Consider the following 20202-nt stretch of genomic DNA (forward strand, 5'->3'; position numbering starts at 1 on the left):
TCCAGCATATACGTAAAATCAACCAACTACACCTTCAGACACAGAGCAAAAGCACATGTTGCCATTTAGTCATCTTGCTAAAAATTGAAAATAAATGTCTTTGCAAATGTTAATGTTCTCATTCAAAATGTTCTTTTCTAAAATTGGAATCATTTTTCAGTGCTTTCGTTTTTCACATTTGTAGCATTATTTTGTAAATGGGTAGCTCCAAGCAATTTATAATGAAGTTACATTAATTTGCTAAAACAAATTCAGAATCTTTAAATGTTGTATATTATTTGGCTTTATATCATGCAACACATGTCATAGATACATCATCATATGCTATTTTCGAGATGTTGAAAGAAGGAAGTAAAGTTTATTACAGTTGTTTATCCATTTAATCCATTTATTTGTTCAACAAATAATTATTAAATACCTTATATTTCCAAACTCTATGACAATTGCTAGGTATACAGTGTTAAAAAAAAATACACACAAGCTATGCCCTCATGAAACTTACACTTTAATGGGAAACACAAACTGAAAATAAATAAATAAGTATATAAATGATTAAGTACATAAATGAATAATAAGACCACAAAAATTTTTTTGAAAAATCACCTATCCTAAATAAGCAAGTTTATAAGTTTTTTTTAAACAATTTTATTTATTTATTTATTTATTTATTTATTTATTTATTTATTTATTTATTTGACAGAGAGAGAGCACAAGCAGGCAGAATGGCAGGGAGAGGGAGAAGCAGGCTCCCCACTGAGCAGAGAGCCTGATGTGGGGCTCAATCCCAAGACCCTGAGATCTTGACCTGCGCTGAAGGCAGATGCTTACTGACTCAGCCACCCAGGCATCCCACACAGTTTTATAGGCTTAAATGAGAAAATATATTTTTATTGTATATATGTGATCTTTTTTTTTCCTTCGGTTAAAATTTTATTTTATTTAAATTCAATTAGCCAATGTATGGTACATCATTAGTTTTTGATATAATGTTCAATGATTCATTAGTTGTGTATAACACCCAGTGCTCATCACATCATGTGCCCTCCTTATTGCCCATCACCGAGTTACCCCATCCCAATTAAGGCAGGAGCCTGAGGATGTGGTGTTTAAGTGAGATCAGGACTTAGATGAAATTTTAGGCAGGCAAGTAAAGGACATTCCAGAGAATTCATAGCATGTGTTAATGTCTGGAGTAGGAAATTAGTCAGATAATTCAAGGAAGTGGAAGGACGACAATGTTACTGGCACAGTGAGTTAAAGAGAGAATGTCTGGAGATGAAGTTGGGGAGGTATTCAAACCTAGATCCTACAGGGCACTTTTACTTCCCTGAACAAGTCAATTGTATGGCATTGAATTTTGTTTTTAGTGGGGAGATAACATGGCTGGCTAGTTGTAAAATACCATTTTGAAATTTATGAATAATGATGCATTTGAGGGCAAGAATAAAGCAGGGACACCAATCAGGAGTCTTTTGCAGCCATCCAGAAAAAAATGATAGTGGCTTGAGTTACTGATGCCAGCAGAAATGCGAACAGCTATACCAAGTCAAGAATATAGAGAATGAGAACAGACTGAGCGAGAGCAGAGAATGAGAGAAGTGACAAGAATGATTTAAAAATATCTATTCTGAGTATCTGCATGATAGAGGTGCCATTTATTTAAATATGAAAAAAAAAAAACAAAGCAAGAAATAAGTAAAATCTGATAGGAAAGAGCAAAAGATAAATTTTTGAACATAAAAGTTTATCATTGAGAAGAATTCTAGTAAATGTATCAAATGGGTAGGTGCATGCATAAATTTACATCTTGTTAGCAGGTTCATGGCTAGACAGTAAAATGTGGGGTCATTTAAATCCATTAGCCGTTAAAGACTGATGAGGGAGCAGTTTTCCTGTAGCAATTCGAGTAGAAACCAGATTGGAGTACATTTTAGAGTGAAAGGAAATTGAATTAAGTGAAAACAGTCATTCTAAACAGCTTTTTTTTTTTTTTTTTTTTGAGAAACCTACATGGGAAAAGCATGTTAGATGTAAGCTTTGTCAGAGAGGGGTTTTTACTTTTTTTTTTTTTAATTTTTGAAAACAGAAGGATAGCAGGGCATATTTGAAAGCTGGAATGATTTTAATGAAAAGGAAACAGTGAGCGCACAAAGCAGAGAAGTAAACATTGAGAGAAACAAGTTTAAAAAGAGGCATCAAGGTCTTGCGCAACTGTGGAAGGACTGGGTCTGTGGTGGGAAGTGGTGGCACGGTATGTACAAGGAAGGATTGGTGATCTTTAAATAAGAAATCCTTAATCCAGCTGCAAAATAGTCCCGCCTACAGCTACACTATTGCAGAGTATAGCTCTGAAAACCTTCTGCTGCCGTTTTACACCAATTTGTTGATATCCTGTCCTTTCAAGTTTGAGACTAATAGGTTAGTCTCGAGCATATATTTGAGTACGTATCTGCACATGTTTGTACAAGGCACAATATATGGAGTGGCCACAAAAGCCTTGTACTCCTAAGAATTCCACTTCAGCTGTTAAGTATCTGTATAATAATAAATCTGCACAAAAACTGCCGAAGATCACAGGGGAAAATGAAAATGTGTGGTGAGAAAGGAACAGAACATGCATCTCCTAACATAGATACATTGTGTCTACCTTGTAGAAGACTGCTTCAAGCAAAATAATCTCGGTGCTTTTGCTCTTTTCTCCTGGGTCTGATGCTTCTCATCTTTTCTTATTTTAGGAAAACAGATTGGTCTGGATAGAATTAATACAAATGAATATAAAAGTAAAGGGGCATTTGTAGATGAAATCATGTCTAATTCATCTCATGTTCAGAGTATGATTTTTGTCAAAGTAAATGTACATGGGGGGTTACAAATGAACCACTGTTTCAACGAAGGGAACTAAATTGCAATAATAATTGTCAAACTGATTTTAGGATGCATGATTTCACTAATATGTGCTATAGAATCTACAGAGAAGAAAATATTTTGTATGAAGTCTAGAGAAAAAAACATTCTGTGGAGTAAGATTAAAAGTGTATGGCAGATAAGAATCATATGGAGAACTTTCAAAAACACAGATTTTGGGGCCCATGCCCAGAGATTTGGATTCAGTCAGTCTGAAATGGGTCCTGGAAATCTGCATTTAAGCAACTTTTCTAAGCAATTGGCTTGCAAAGTGAACATGTATCACAATTTCGAAAATAGAGGTTTAAAAAACATGATCAGAACTGCTCTTTTATACAAAATCTAACTGCTAGCAGTTAAGCTAAGTATAAATAATACAGGATGGAGAGATGATCATACTTGGTTGAATTCACAGATTATTTTGACTTAAGATAAATGATCTCATCTTTTTGGAGTAGAGATGGTGGGGCAAAATAAACTTTTGAACCTTGTCAATCTAGGATTTTGTTAACTAAAATAGATATTGACAAATATTACCAAATTTATAAATTTACCAAGAGAAAAATTTATAAAATCAAATTTTTGTCTTCATTTAATGGCGTTTTTCACATTTCCATTACAATTGCAAATTAAATATGGCCAACGAAGTTCAAACTTGGTCTTGCAATTTTTAAAAAGTTCATTTCTATAATTTGTTACAATTATATGTACATCAACGGAGAACAAGAAGCTCAGCAACAATTACAGTTAGGTAGAAAAGTACTTTCATATTGAAACAATCATTTAAATATTTGAAATACTGAAAGAAAAAGGAAGGTTACTGAGTAATATAATCGTCCTAACAGCTACATGTTTTCATACCCTCAACATCCCTAAACCATGCTGGTCACAAACACCAAAACAAAGCTATTCAAAGTACATGATATTCTTTCCTTGGTTGCAGATAGAAGAATTAAACCAGAAAAGTTCTACACATTTATTACAGTAGCGATACCACAATGTCTTAGGCTTACTATATATTAAATAGTAGAATTGGATAGAGTGATTCCTCCCACTTTATTCTTCTTTTTCAAATTGTTTTCATCTTCTAGGTCCTAAGCCCTTGCATATAAATACCAAAATAAACTTGTTTATGTCTACCAAATCTATGGTCTGCTCTGGACAGAAATTGCATCAAATTTGGGGAGAATTGCGATCTTTACCTTGTTGAGTCTTCCGATCCATTAATTTGGAAACAGTTATTATCCACAGTGCATTATCTATGGGTGAAGCTGCACAGGGTGTATTTCATCAAATTGAAATAATTGTAACATTAGACAGACTTGCATTTTGTTTATTTTTACTCTACAAAATGATGATCTTATCTTCTGTTCAAAACCAGATAAGATAATAGACAAATGAATTGACCTATGTGTGAAATATTACTGGGATATTAAACATATTACTGGGATAGGGAGTCTATCTGGAAAAGATAGAAGTATTTATTTATTGTCATCCCCAGATAGGACAAACCGGAGAAATTGCCCTATAACTCAATAGGTAAACCTTTTACTTCATGAAACTGTGGGGCTTCTCATTTGCCTTCAGCATTATTGTTTTGCTTTTCTCCCCAGCTATGTCACTAAGTCGTTTGAAGTTAAAGACAAAGGTGTGTCTTGTGGAAATGGCAGAGTGAGAGAGGATGAGTGACCCAAAGTGATTCACACCAGACTTCAGACCTCTCTAAATATGGTCTGCTCACTAGTTTCCCAGAATGGGCCAGGTTCTGAAAGTGTATTTTCACTTCTATTCCTCATTTACCTTCTGACTATGGACAGAGAGACTTCTCAGTTGGGCTATGCATTAGATGTGGTGTGATTTACAAACAGATTTGCCAGCATCCACCCCTGACCACCCCGCCCCCTGCCCCGGACAACAGAATGAAAAGCTCTTAACCACATGTACCCTTTTAAAAATTCCACAGGTGATTCTGACACAAAGCCTGGGTGCAGAACGCTGATGTGGCGATGAAGGCAGGTTATGCCAGTTTTTAAAACCAACGGATGCAGAGGGCTTATGGAAAAGCCATTGTAACTTCCCACTGATCTCTGCCTTGTCTATTAGCTTAAGTTAGATTTTCATGGGAATTCATGTTGTGGCTGAACGGTGAAATTCTCTGGTCACAGGTGGAAACCAGTGGTCTCATGGCCTTGTGATTTAGAAAGCAGTAGGAGAGGTAAACATCACTAAGATGGGATAAAGGGGAATTTTGTTTTGGCAGAAAACCGTAAACCTTCCTGTAAGGTTAAGCTCTACACCACCTCCAGCCAATTAGTGAGAACAACATCAATAGGGCAGCCTTGCAAAAATGGTCATGAACCTCTCATGCTAAACAACACAAAATTCTGAAAATTTATAGGCAAATTATGTAGAGTTAAGGTGCACAGTCAAATGCAGTCAATTAATGTTATCATTATAAATCAAGATTACAGCTTGCCATGTAAATAACAGTTTATAGTAAACATAAATAACAGCACAAGTGACTCAATTTAGCAAATCACACAGGCTGCTGTGCGTGGTCAGTGTACTGAACTGTTGAAGAGAAAATGAGCCAATTTAGTACTGGCAGAGAGATTGCTGGAATGCTAATTCGATATTAAACAGACATCAAAATAGCTGATAGAAGTGAAGGCAAACTACAGGCAAAGAAATGAAAGACCAGTAGCAAACAAACACGAAAGGCTTGGAAAAACAAGCTTTCAGAAGTCTGGAATTAATAGTCAAAGAATCTCATCCTCTATTTAAAAATGTAGCCAGCGCACCAGTGGTTCTGAGACAGAAGGCGGCAGGGAACACGGGTTCTGCACAGCAGGGAGGGGGCAGAGTGCCCAGCTTCAAAGCTGCCACCAAAACTCACAAGTCCCTCAACCTCTCATCCGAAAAAATGGGGAGCTATAAATGGTACCCAGCTCAGAGTTGTTGTGACAACAGCACGAGTTAATGAACGTGGCATGGTATGCGGCGTGTAGTAAAAACTCAATAGATATCAGCTTAAAAAAAAAAAAAAAGTTAAACTCTCATGCCTTAGCTTCTGCAGCTACAATTGATAACTCATCATGTCACTCAAGATAAGTGTTGCCGTCCACGTCTTTGCTTAAGGGAAGAAATCTGTTTACTTGTAAAAAAGCCACTCTCGAAGTAGTGGAGAAATACAGTTTACATTCTGTATTTCCCTAGGAAGGCAGAACCAAAACACAGAGCGCATGGCCCAGGAAGCAGAGGCTCTCAGTTCCCTTGGAACTGGAACTGGGGCGCTGGAACAAGGCGCCCCAGAATGGGGGTCTGACAGAAACAGAAATTTCTTGTCTCGCAGTTCTTGAGATTAAAAGTCTAAAGTCAGGGTGTCCCCAGGGCCAAGCTTCCTCTGAGATTCTGGGCAGAGCCCTCCCTTGCTTCTTCCCAACTTCCTTATCTTGACCCTGCAACTCCAGCCACACTGGCCTCCGTGGTGGTCCAGCAGCACGCGGAGGGTTTGAACGCTCTGCCCCCTTGGCCAAGAGCAGTCCTCCTCAGTATCACTGTGTTTATTCCTCATTTCCTTCATGTCTTTCCACAGATATCACTTTATCAGAGGCAGCTTCTCTTGACCTCCATCCATGACAGAAATTCCGATAAGCCTTCCATCTATCCTGCTACAGGGTTCTCTACAGCATTAATACGTTCAAAGTTCAACTCATTGTTAATGTTCTCCTTAGTCCAGTAGAGTAAAAACAACATCGTAAGCTGTGTTTCTGTCTATGAGACACCAAGAACATCATCTGCACAAATTAGGCACTCGGCAAGTATCTGTTGAATGAATTTTAAAAAATGAAAAAGAATAATACTTGCGAGGTGTTTGGAAAAGTATCTGGCATATTGTTAGCCCCTGATACATGTAAATTATTATTTTACTATCGTTACTAGTAAATACTCTTTGAGAAATTCATGATAATCATTATCGCATTCATGGAGGATGCAGTTTTGGAAAATGTATTGTTCAATGTATTACCTCATCTAATTCTTTCAACATCTCTATAAGGCAGGTATTATTATTAATGTCACCGTTTATCAAGGGGAAAACAGACCTTCCGAAATAAAAATAAGTTGTTCAAGCTCAATTATCTTATAAATATAGTAAAGAAGTTTATTTTATATTAAAAATATCAGTTAAGCCATTAATTAGGCTTTTTAAATAATGGGCTTAATAAAAAGAAATTCCATTTTAAAAGAAAATCAAATATAAAAACTGGAATTTTCATTTGGTATTTTATGCTTTTACAAGGCTTAATAGTCCTATATGTTGCAGATCGGGCTCTCATGCTGGGGTCCATACGTCCCTAACACTGAAACAGAAGCGTTCTGACACATGCTTTATAACTTCCACCAATCACTGAGGACAGTCCAGAGATTAAATAGGATTAATGGTTAATAGTGCCTCTAATCTAAACACCTCGATCCAGTGGTTGTATTCTCAAAGCTGTTCTGGTTTCTATGGCACTTTTTGTAGCTAGGAACAGAGATGTGTCACTCTTACGGAGTCTTATTTTCTTGTTTAAGAGCACATGAGGTCTCCACTAGGGTTAGAAGACTAAATTCTGAAATTCGTTTATTCCCCGAAGGAACCCATTGTTAAGGGCATTCTGAAGGACTTCTCATCTGTACAATTAGAAGGAAAGCCGTCTATTCATTTAGTGTTCTTTAGAAAGGGAGCAAGGCATCCCCTTCTACCACCGAGAATTCTGCCGGAGGGCATAGGACTCCGTGGGCAATAGAGGTCAGACCAGTCCCATCCTATCGCCGTGAGGAACATCAGAAAAAAACTCCTCAGAAACATTTGGAATCATAGAAAATCCTTTTTTCCTAAATACACTTTCCTTTAAAACTTCTCAGGAGTGAAGTCCCCAACTGTACAAATTATACACAGATTAGACACTCTGTGTATGCGTGATATAAACTGAACTCTATTCCCTTTCTATAACCCTTGAATATTAACTGAAGGAATTGATTTTTAAATGTGTATTAATAAGACCAGTTGATTTCACATCTAGAGCAACCATTTAAGAGTTATATAAATTTTAAAAAGTCTTTGAGAATGAATAGCAGTAATATAGAGAGTACTTATAAATATATAATACAACAGTATAATATATAGCATTAATAAAGCGTATAGCTTATTGTATACTAGGCACTGTTCTAAGTTCTTTAGAAACTATAAGTAAACTGAACTGCTTTGGGATTTTGAAATTCTTATTAATCATATCAATAAGAATAACTGTTTCCTGGGGTACCTGGATGGTACAGTTGTTCGGGCCTCCGGCTCTTGGTTTCAACTCAGGTCATGATCTCAGGGTTGTGGGACGGAGCCCTGTGTTGGGCTCCAGGCTCAGTGAGGCGTCTGCTGAAGTTTCTCTCTCCTTCTACCCCTCCCTCCCTCTTTCTCTCTCTCTCTCTCAATAAATAAATAATTTTTTTTTAAAAAGAACTATTTCTTTAGGTTTTAATTTAAATTCCAGTTGGTTAATATCGTGTTACATTAGTTTCAGGCATATAATATAGCGATTCAACACTTCCATACATCACAGCAAGTGCACTCTCCTTAATCCCCATCATCTGTCTCACCCACCTGCCCACCCCTATTCCTCTGGTACCATCAGTTTGTTCTCTATAGTTAAGAGTCTGTTTTTGGGTTTGTCTCTTTTTTCTTTGCTCATTTGTTTTGTTTCTTAAATTTCACATATGAGTGAAATCATATGGTATTTGTCTTTCTCTGACTGACTTATTTCACTTAGATAATATTCTCTAACTCCATCCACCTCTTTGCAATGGCAAGATTTCATTCTTTTTTATGACTGAGTAATATTCCAGTGTGTGTTTGTGTGTGTGTGTGTGTGTGTGTACCACGTCTTCTTTATCCATTCATCAGTTGTCATGAGCATGCTATAAAGGTGCACACATGAGTTGTATCTTTCCACAATGTCAGCTTTATTCAATCATAAAGCAAAGTTAAATCTTATTCTCGAGCAGGTTCAGGATTCCAAACTCTGTGACAATTCACCATGTGATAAAACTTAGCTTCTTTCACAGCACACAAAGCAGGACAGAAGACAAGCCACACAACCAACAAGATAACAGGAGGGTGCAGGAAGTAACGAACCAAACACAAAGTCAGTCTGTAGGCGTGCAGTTGAGATAAGGCCTCGGTTTGGTCAGGGTCAGCTCTGGGCACTTAACTGCTTCTGATGTTCAAGCAGCGAAGACTCTGGGTTCTGTTCGGAGATCATTCGGGCATAGCCTTCTGCGGCAGTTGCCTATTTTAAGTGGTCAGACATAGGGCGGTCGTGTCTGAAGAGTCTGACAGTTTGTTGCCCAAATCCTCCCCCTTTTTAAAGGGATTTAATTAGTTTTGCATCTCTGCAGACCTCCTCTTGTTCTGCTAGTTATCAGTTCTGTGGCATCAGCTGAAGTTGGTCACAGCGATATCTCCTAGCTGCAGGACCTGAACTGCTTGCGCCATTGCTTGACACAGGCTCCTGCTTGACGTGAGAGACTCCATTTTGCTCTCTACATCAGTCAATAGATATTTGGGCTCTTTCCATAATTTGGCTATTGTTGATAACACTGCTATAAACATTGGGGTACATGTGTCCTTTCGAATCAGTATTTTTGTATCCTTTGGGTAAATATCTAGTAGTGTAATTGTTGAATCATAGGGTAGTTCTATTTTTAACTTTTTGAGGAAACACCATACTGTTTTCCACAGTGGCTGCACCAATAGGCATTGTAAGAGGGTTCCCCTTTCTCCACATCCTCCCCAACACCTGTTGTTTCCTGTGTTGTTAATTTTAGCCATTCTGACCTGTGTGCGGTGGTATCTCATCGTGGTTTTAATTTGCATTTCCCTGATGATAAGTGATGTTGTGCATCTTTTCATGTGTCTGTTGGCCATCTGTATATCTTCTTTGGAAAAATGTCTATTCATGTCTTCCGCCCATTTTTAATCAAATAACTCATTTTTGGTTGTTGAGTTTGATAGGTTCGTTATAGATTTTAGATACTAACACTTTATCAGATGTGTCATTTGCAAATATCTTCTCCCATTCCATAGATTGCCTTTTAGTTTTGTTGATTATTTCCTTAACTGTGCAGAAGATTTTATTTTGATGTAGTCCCAATAGTTAACTTTTGCTTTTGTTTCTCTTGCCTCAGGAGACATATCTAGAAAGAAGTTGCTATGGCTGATGTCAAAGAAGTTATTGCCTGTGTTCTCTTCTGGGCTTTTTATGGTTTCTGGTCTCACATTTAGGCCCTTCATCCATTTTTAATTTCTTTTTGTGTAGAGTGTAGAAAGTGATCCAGTTTCATTTTTTGTATGTTGTGGTCCAGTTTTCCTAATACCATTTGTTGAAGAGACTCTTTTTTTCCCATTGGATGATCTTTCCTGCTTTGTTGAATATTAATTGACCATATCTCTGGGTTTATTTCTGGGTTTTCTGTTCTGTTTCATTGATCTATATGTCTATTTTTGCACCAGTACCATATTGTTTTGATTACTACAGCTTTATAATATAACTTGAAGTCCAGAATTGTGATGCTTCGAGCTTTGCTTTACTTTTTCAAGATTACTTTGGCTATTTGGGGTCTATTGTGGTTCCATACAAATTTTAGGATTGTTTGTCCTAGTCCTGTGAAAAATGCTATTGGTATTTAATAGGGATTGCATTAAATGTAGAATATTTTTTAATGTGTAAAAGTATATTTAGGGGCGCCTGGGTGGCACAGCGGTTAGGCGTCTGCCTTCGGCTCGGGGCATGGTCCCGGCGTTGTGGGATCGAGCCCCACATCAGGCTCTTCCGCTATGAGCCTGCTTCTTCCTCTCCCACTCCCCCTGCTTGTGTTCCCTCTCTCGTTGGCTGTCTCTATCTCTGTCAAATAAATAAATAAAATCTTTTTTAAAAAAGTATATTTAAATAATAGTATATATTATTAAATAATCCTATTAATGATTTATGTGTTTTGTACTATCATAATAAAATTCTGTGGTTGTGAAATCAATTTTACTATATTGCTATCATTAGTATATATCTACTATGCCCAATTCTTTTTTTAAAAGATTTATTTATTTGAAAGAGATAGAGAGAGCGAGCAGGAGGAGGAGCAGAGGGAAAGGGAGACATTCCCAAGCAAACTCCACACTGAGCGCAGAGCCCAATGCAGGGCTCAACCTCAGGACCCTGGAGATCATGATCTGAGCTGAAATCAAGAGTCAGATGCTAAACTGACTGGGCCTCCCAGGCCCCTCTACTATTTCTAATTCTAAGTTAAATACGATTTTGATTGTTTAGTGTGACTTACATCTATCTTTTACTATTCTTTTACCAGATATTCTGGTAAAGTTCTGGTCAGTTTACAGATGAACAACTCTAGCTTTTAACTTGGTTGTTCCTTAAACTAGCCTCTATATTTTCCTCATAGTTTCACTTTTAATGAATTGTACAAAATAAAACCATCTTTTTTACTCAGTATCATGGCTATGTTGATCATTTTTAGTATGGTCTGTGTTGAATATTTTTAGTGCAAGCATAGTCTACTTTTTTTTTCCATGTTGCCAAGTATGACAACATATTATGCTTAAATTATTATTTGATAACTCCTCTAAAATTCTTTATTTTTACATGTGCAGTATTTTATATGAAACATTCATCTATGAGTTTGAATTAAAACAATTTCACTATTTCATTTGGCCAGGAGCATATCCTCCCCCCCATTAATCTTCTATTTAAATACTAACTAACCATATTTCTTCTATATTTTCACTTCATATGTTCTAGATTGAATTTCAGTCTGATATCTATTAAAAGAATGTTTATGAAAAGTAAAATCCCTAAAGAGAATAACTTTAGAGAACTTGTCTACTGTTCCAGTGGATTCTGCATATTTTAAAAATGATATTTTAAAAGCCACAAAATAATATAGTTTTATGAGAATTCAATGACCATTCAAGAGGGAAAAAAACATTTCTAGAAATTAATCTAAGGGAAAAATTACACAATTATCCTTAGACTAAAGCAGGTTCATAATCTCTGGTACAGTAAATAGGATTTCACTCTGCAATAGTAAAACATTAAAAAATATGTCTACCGATTATTGAAAAATGGATTCCAATAGCCTAATAGGCAAACAGAATATACGGGGTGGTTGACAACATTTTAATTTTCTTTGGAAGCTAATTGAAATATCCTTATATGTTAGTAAAATAGAAATTCATATCAAAATTTGCATTTTGAGAATCACGGACAAAACAGTGTTTCAATTCTTCCCAGTACTTTCTTTGGAGCTATAATTATAGATTTCTTTTTCATCAGTCTATTCTCTGTCTGAGATTTCAGTTCTGATTGGTATTGTAGATACAATTTCTGGATGCTAAAAGGCAAAGGAAAATAAATAGTTAAATGTCTATTAAAATTCATTAGGGGCACCTGGTGGCTCATTCAGTTAAGCATCTGCCTTCAGTTCAGGTCATGATCCCAGGGGCCTGGGATTGAGCCCTGCACTGGGCTTCCTGTTCAGCAGAGAATCTGCTTCTCCCTTTCTCTCTCCTTCTGGATCTCGCCCTGCTGGTGCTCGCTCTCTCTCTCTCAAACAAATAAATAAAATCTGTTTTTTAAAAAAGATTTATTAAATCTCAGAGTAACTTCTCGGTTAGATATATAAAAGAATGAAGATCTTTAGGGAAGTGGCTCTTACAGAAAATCCTTCTTGGATACAACATCAGGCAGAATATGGTAATATAAGTCCATGAGGAAAACAAAACACACTTTCATCAAACGCAGGGAAATTGATGACCTTTGTAGTAGCCGGATCCTCAACATCTATCATCTTTAACCAAATACAATATTTGCCCCAGAAATTCTGTGGCTAATTCTTTCTCTCAATTTATAACCATCAACCATAACTACTGAGTGGGATCAACTGTGTTAAACTATAGATTGACAATACATTTAATAAGAGTGTTTATATTTACCACAGATTAGGAAACATCATTCATGCACACATGGAAATTACAGTATAAAGAAATGCCATCATGAACAACTAAAATGGAATTTACCATGTGACTCATGGATCCCAAGAATAAAATCTTTCAAATTTGGTAACATTCAAAATGCTGATATTTCAATTCTACAGGCATTTGTTAATGTCCTAAGCATCAGTCAACAGAAAGATGTGGAAAGCTATAACTTAGATATTAGATCATCATATTAAACTCAAGCAATTTATATGGTTAAAGATCATTCTTATTTCTATAATCTTCAAGACAATAGTTGACACAATTTTCTTCTAATTATATTTTTTTCCTTAAAATTTAAATGCTTAGGATATGGGTGGCAGAAAATATGAAATTTACCAATGGAAAATATGGCTTATTTCTTCTTGTTAAAAAATAACTCATTTTTCTGAAAATTTAGTTGGCCATGGTCCAAAAAAATGATTTCACTGCTAAGATATTGGTTTCCAGCATTGTCAAGAATGTGTTCAAATTTGTCTCTGAGATCAATAAGGTGTCCTGCCAAGTACTGTTGATCATAAAACTTAAAATTATATTGATCTCTCCTCAATTAGGGGGGTTAAAATGTCTTTTAATAAAAAACAAATGGGTGTGTTGAGGTCATAAAATTCTGTACAACCAATATTCTAAGTCCTATTAACCTCCATGCTATCATGGTTAAGAACAGTTTTCAAACATCACATAATGAAATGATTACACTAAGACAAGTTTCTGAGTGGAAGAAGAGATGATTAAAACACCGAGAATTTACCAGAGCTGCAAGAAGAGAAGTGTTGAGTGGGTCAGTAGACATATTTACTGTTAAAAAATCTACATAAATGAGCCTAGACAGAGAAAGCATCTGTGAATTTGTTAAATTTGAAAACTCTGAGGAGAATAATAAATATAGCACAGGCAGCATGAAAAAAAAAAGTCAGTGAAATTTGGCAGTATACTGTGCTAAAAGTAGTTGTATGTACAAAAATGGAACCTTATACAGCTGGCTTAAGTATAAAGAACCAAAATGTAGAGCCAAAAACTCTAGTATATTAAGAGCCCTTATAGAATATTCGATAAAAAATTTTAAGTTTCTATTAATATTAAGGAATGTATTTTGGATATGTAGTCGAGAAAAAGAAAATAAAGGGGTTTAGAAAAATATGTTAGAATGGACAAAATAATTGATGTAAAACTTTTACCAATTTATTATTAACCATATGCCATCACTGAACCACATCTATGTGTCCACCATCTATTCATCTAGCTACCTTTTAGACAGTTTGTTGGAGTTAGTTTAAAATTAGATGTTGCAGATAACAGAAATAATTATTTATCTGTTCATCACAGGAAACATATCTCATGATGAGGATGGGGCAATTGTTTCTAACATTGGTTATAAATCCATTCATTTACTAGCATGTTCAATTATTTTAAATTAACTATTTGGTACATATTGAAAGAAGATTGCAGCATTTTAATGAGTTGCAGAGTTTTACATTCCATCTGGTACACAGGTCAATGTTGAATTATAAATTTTTAAAACTTATCTGCAAACTACTACCATTTTAAGTCACAGTCCTAATTATCTCTGCAGCAGCAAACATGTTAAGAGAGAATTGTACTCCTTGAGTCTGTAACTGTCAGGGACTTGCTTTTACCATGCTGGTAGAAGCTGAGGTGGGACATAATCAGGGATGGTTTTTCTCCTACTTAGACATTATTGCGAAGACAAGCTGTTCATTAGGGTCTACTTGAACCCAAGAGGGTCTCTTACATGATTTCTATGCCATGGTAAATTTGGGATTAAATTCAGTCATTCGTTCACCTACTCATTCACTACCTCAAAAATATTTATTGTCTACTATAGTCCAAGCTTGTGCCAGTGCTGGGGATATAGTAGTTACTAGACAATGCAGAGCCCTGCACTCTTTATTTGAGAATAACTGAAAGAGGAATTCTTCTTACTAATTTTTAAAAAGTAACTACATTTAATAAATCATTGAATTACAGACACACAGTGATTCACAGATGTTTGCAAGAAAGCAGTACACTATATACTGGAATTTTACAATTATTTCTTCTTCTCAAGTATTGATAATAACTTGCAAGCCTAAGAAGTTCTCACTGTTTTATTCCATATGTTATCTGTCCTCTTGCTCTTGGTCTTCCATCTTCTGAAATTTTTTTGTCCTTATTGATAGCATGAGTTGATACCTGAGTTGATCATGGTTTCAGAGGGCCCCTATCCTCATTTCAAGAAGGACTGCCAACTCCATCTAAACAAGTGTCCTAGCACGATATTTCCATCATCTCTAGGGTTTGCTAGCCTTGTTATAGAAACTCATGATCGTGTTTGTGTTTTCTCTTATAGTCCTTTGTCTTTCTCATTCTCTGTACATCTCATGCACTGGGAGATATACGTGGGGATGCTTCCATTGCTACCTTTCTCCCACCCCAGGATGTTGGAATGCCTCCCTTCCCTGAATCCACTCTTTGCCCTCACTACATACAGTCTATAATACTGTGCTGTCCAGGCTCTTTTTTTCTCTACATCAATTTTAACTTTCTGACTTTGGGCATGGAAAAAGAAGTTATTTATCCACTTCTCAGTAAATCCCATTACTTTAGGTGAAAAATATTATCCATGTCCTGCTGANNGGAAGAAAGGGCTCTAAGAAACTGTTAAACATTTTTTTAAGTACAGTTCTTTTCCTTTTACAAATGTTGATAGATGGACAATTGTATTGTGAATCTCACTACAAGCTGTAAATACAGTGACCCACTTAGCACAATGACACTTTTGGCTTTTGCATAATGGCACACTTTTTCGTATGTGGCCCAATTATTGATGGCCACACTAATGTCTCTCTTTAGACCTAGCTGGAAAATTTGGCTGTCATGATTTTTTAGAATTAACATTTCCAAAAGTAAAGTTATCTGAATATTACACAAACCACTCAAGGTTTCCTTTTCCTCCTGACTTTCCTATTTCTAACATCATCTACTTAAATAGGCTAAAAAAAACTTTGAGTCACTTCCTTTCGTTAATGCTCATCCATCTTTAAACCCCTAATATCCTTTGGGTTTTCAGTTTCACCTACCCCACTGGTCTAAATGCAGTTTCCCTTGTAGATTTCCTCATTAACTTTATTTTTTTAATTATTATTTTATTTATTTATTTATTTATTTTTGCTTAAACTCCAGTTAGTTAATATAGTGTTATATTAGTTTAGGAGTAGAATTTAGTGATTCATCACTTACATATAACACCCAGTGCTCATCACAAAAAGCGCCCTCCCTTATACCCAGAAGACTCCTCAAAAAAATTGCTAGAACTGATACACAAATTCAGCAAAGTCACAGGATACAAAATCAATATACAGAAATCTGTTGCATTTCTAAATCCCAATAATGAAGCAGCAGAAAGAGAAATCAAGGCATGGATCCTGTTTACAATTGCACAAAAACCATAAGATACCTAAATAAACCTAACCAAAGAGGTAAAAGATCCATATTTTGAAAACTATAGAACACTGATGAAAGAAATTGAAGAGGACACAAAGAAATGGAAAAGCATTCTATGCTTAAGGATCGGAAGAAAAAATATTGTGAAAATGTCTATACTACCCAAAGCAATCTACACATTTAATGCAAACCCTACCAAAATAACACCAGCACTTTTCACAGAATTAGAACAACAATCCTAAAATTTATACGGAACCACAAAAGACCCTGAATAGCCAAAGCAATCTTGAAAAGGAAAAACAAAGCTGGAGGCATCACAATTCCAGACTTCACGCTCTATTACAAAGCTGTGGTCATCAAGACAGTCTGGTACTGGCACAAAAACAGACACATAGATCAATGCAACAGAACAGAAAACCCAGAAAGGGACCCACAACTATTTGGTCAACAAATCTTCCACAAAGCAGGAAAGAATATCCAGTGGAAAAAAAGACAGTCTCTTCAATAAGTGTTGTTGGGAAAACTGGACAACTACATGCAGAAGAATGAAACTGAACCATTTTCTTATACCATACAAAAAAATAGACTCACAATGGAGGAAAGGCCTAAATGTGAGACAGAAAGCCATCAAAATCTTAGAGGACAACACAGGCAGCAACCTCTTTGATATCAACCATAGCAACTTCTTACTAGACAGATCTCCAAAGGCAAGGAAAACAAAAGCAAAAATGAACTATTGGGACCTCATCAAAATAAAAAGCTTCTGCACAGTGAAGGAAACAATCAACAAAACTAAAAGGCAACCTATGGAATGGGAGAAGATATTTGCAAATATCTTTTGCAAATGATATATCTGATAAAGGATTAGTATCCAAAATCTATTAAAAAAAACCAACAAACTCAATACCCAAAAAAACAAATAATCCAGTTAAGAAATGGGCAGAAGACATAAATAGACATTTTTCCAAAGAAGACATCCAGATGGCTAACAGGTATATGAAAAGATGCAAACATCGTTCATCATCAGGGAAATACAAATCAAAACTACAATGAGATACCTCCTCATTAACTTTAACTAAGAGTATTTTACTCTCTCAACAGATCTTCACATCTCCATTCACCCTTATTTTTGCAGCTACATCATCAAACATTCTGCTTTCATATGTCATTCTGATTTTTAAAAGCCTGCAAAATCTCCCTAATGCTTGGAAAATAAGGCCCACATTACAATCTTACTCCTTATTTGTTTTTGTTCGTCTACCTTAATCTCTAGAGTATATCCTCTTCCCTGAATATTATTTATACTTCTCTTATCTGTTCTAATAAAATATAACTCTACTTGTAGAATGTTCTCTCAGTCTCTCCACTGCTATACCTTTTCTCTAAGCTTTATGTCCAATCTTGCCCATTGTTCAAACCAGAATTAAAACATCACTCTATGATCCTATTGATCCTATTGCAAGATCCAATTGACTCCCTTTGTCTGTCTTTCTCCATTTTATTGTTAGTTTGTTGTGTGATTTGTTTTGCTTTGCTTTTTTGTTATGATTTATATTATTTCTTAATTCAAAAATTGTGGAAAATATTTTTTTCTCCTGGAAATCAATTGTACCTCGAGAGAAATGACTCTCTTACCTTATTTAATGAAAATAAGTTTTATAGTCAGATACACCTAGCCTTTCTGTTGTCCAAGAGACTTGAAGTGATTTGGGGCAAGGTATAGAATAGACCCTTACATGTATAAGCAATTCCAACCTCAAGGTGAGGAAGTTGGTTTAATATCACTAACAGAAAAGTTAAACATAATCTATGACAGTTGAGATGAGAATCTTAGAATGCCCAGGTGTCTTCCATGAACATAAGCCTAGAAAACTAAAGGGTAGGATGTCAGCATTCTGGGGGCCCTATAGTCTCTGCATTACTCTTGCTTTTTGACTCATCCCACTCTGTGAGATCACCCATGTCTTGCTAATGAGCTACTTTGAAGTCTTTTCAGGTCATAGACTTCCACCAGCCTTTTTCACCTAGAGATGTTCATGATCGCCTCTCTGATTTGGGTAGGAAAAGATTGTCCACGCAACATTCAACCATGGCATTTCTCAATGGCAAGCTCCCCAAAATTGAAATAAAAAATTTTATATTCTCCTCTATTATTTAATTATTCCTGCAAGAGACAAGATTAGAAATATATATACATTTATAATATATTATAATATATAATATATATATAAAGAGTAGAAAAATATATTTTTTAAAGATTTTATTTATTTATTGGACAGGGAGAGACACAGCAAGAGAGGGAACACCAGCAGGGGGAGTGGGAGAGGAAGAAGCAGGCTTCCTGCTGAGCAGGGAGCCCGATGCAGGGCTCGATCTCAAGACCCTGGGATCACTCCCTGAGCCGAAGGCAGATGCTTAACAACTGAGCCACCCAGGCGCCCCTACAGTTTAGTTTTTAAACATGCTTCATTTTAGTGATTTCTTATGGCATAAAATTTATAAGAAACTAAACTAAAAGCTTGTCTATAATATAGAAATCTAGAAATCCAGAGATAATGCATTAAAAAATTTGGCTTATAGACAGGTTTCAAATCTTATTGATAAATAAATACATATGTGTATATACATGTATGAATACATATACATGTTTAAAATGTAAAAATTTTAGACATACATCATATTTTACATATTCCTAAATACATTATTTTTTTAATTTAATAATATCTCATAGATACAGTGTACCTCATTAAATATCCTTGAAAACATGATTTTAATTATTATATGATAATTCTATTTCTATAATTAAGTCAAACAATTTTCTATTTTGGCAACTTAGACATCATTTTTGTATTTTATTTTTATATTACAATAATACTGTAAAAAATATCAAAATATGTATGTACACACACACGGTCATTTTATCACCGATGTTTTATTTTATTTATGATAAATTTCTTTTATTTATTATTTATATATCCTTGGCAATTTTTGTATTTATGATGTTTGATGTCCAAGTACAAATATATTTCTACTCACGTACTAGCTCTTGATTTGTTTCAGAAGATGTGCTTTGGAGGTAGAAATGTAGAAATTTGTATTTGCTTAAAATCTTATTTTTATTATTTCTTATTTATTGCTGTTAAAGGGCCTTATTTCCATAGGCCTCTGTGCAATTCTCTCCTGTTTTATCTCTAATCCCTCTCACTAAAGACCAGTGCTGTGGTTTCATGCTAGTTAATGGAGAGCTCCATCCTGTGGCCACTTCTCAAGCAATTCAATCCTCCAAAACCAGACACAGCACAGCTCTCACGTCTAATTAGTTTTGAAAGCCTATTGATTACTCCCTGCAAAGATCCTCTCACATCTGCCACCTCATTTCCAGACCCAGTGGCTCCACGCTAATTCTGTCCTTATCATCCCCCCTCTGAACCACCACAATAATTCCTAACTCTTTAACTCTCCAACATGGCCCCATGACATAAATTGCAAAGATGAACACTCAGTGTCTCTCAACATACTGCCCTCCATGATCCTTCCTCTCTAGCTGTTCAGGTATACTCACTAACCCTGCAATCACCTTGAAATCACCTCTAAAACTTCCCCCAAGCTACATCTCCAGGCTTCTCATCTCCTTTCCCTCCCCCAATCCCCCTTTTTTAGTAACCCACTTACACCTCAAGCCTCCTTCCACCTCTCTCTAAGCTCAAAGGGCTCTGTCTCCTCTCTGAATGTCTATTACATTAATTTTTATGGGCTCTTCAGTTTCTTTGGTC

Source organism: Ursus maritimus, unplaced genomic scaffold, assembly GCF_017311325.1.
Source record: "Ursus maritimus isolate PB19 unplaced genomic scaffold, ASM1731132v1 scaffold_13, whole genome shotgun sequence".
NCBI classification, from domain to species: Eukaryota; Metazoa; Chordata; class Mammalia; order Carnivora; family Ursidae; genus Ursus; species Ursus maritimus.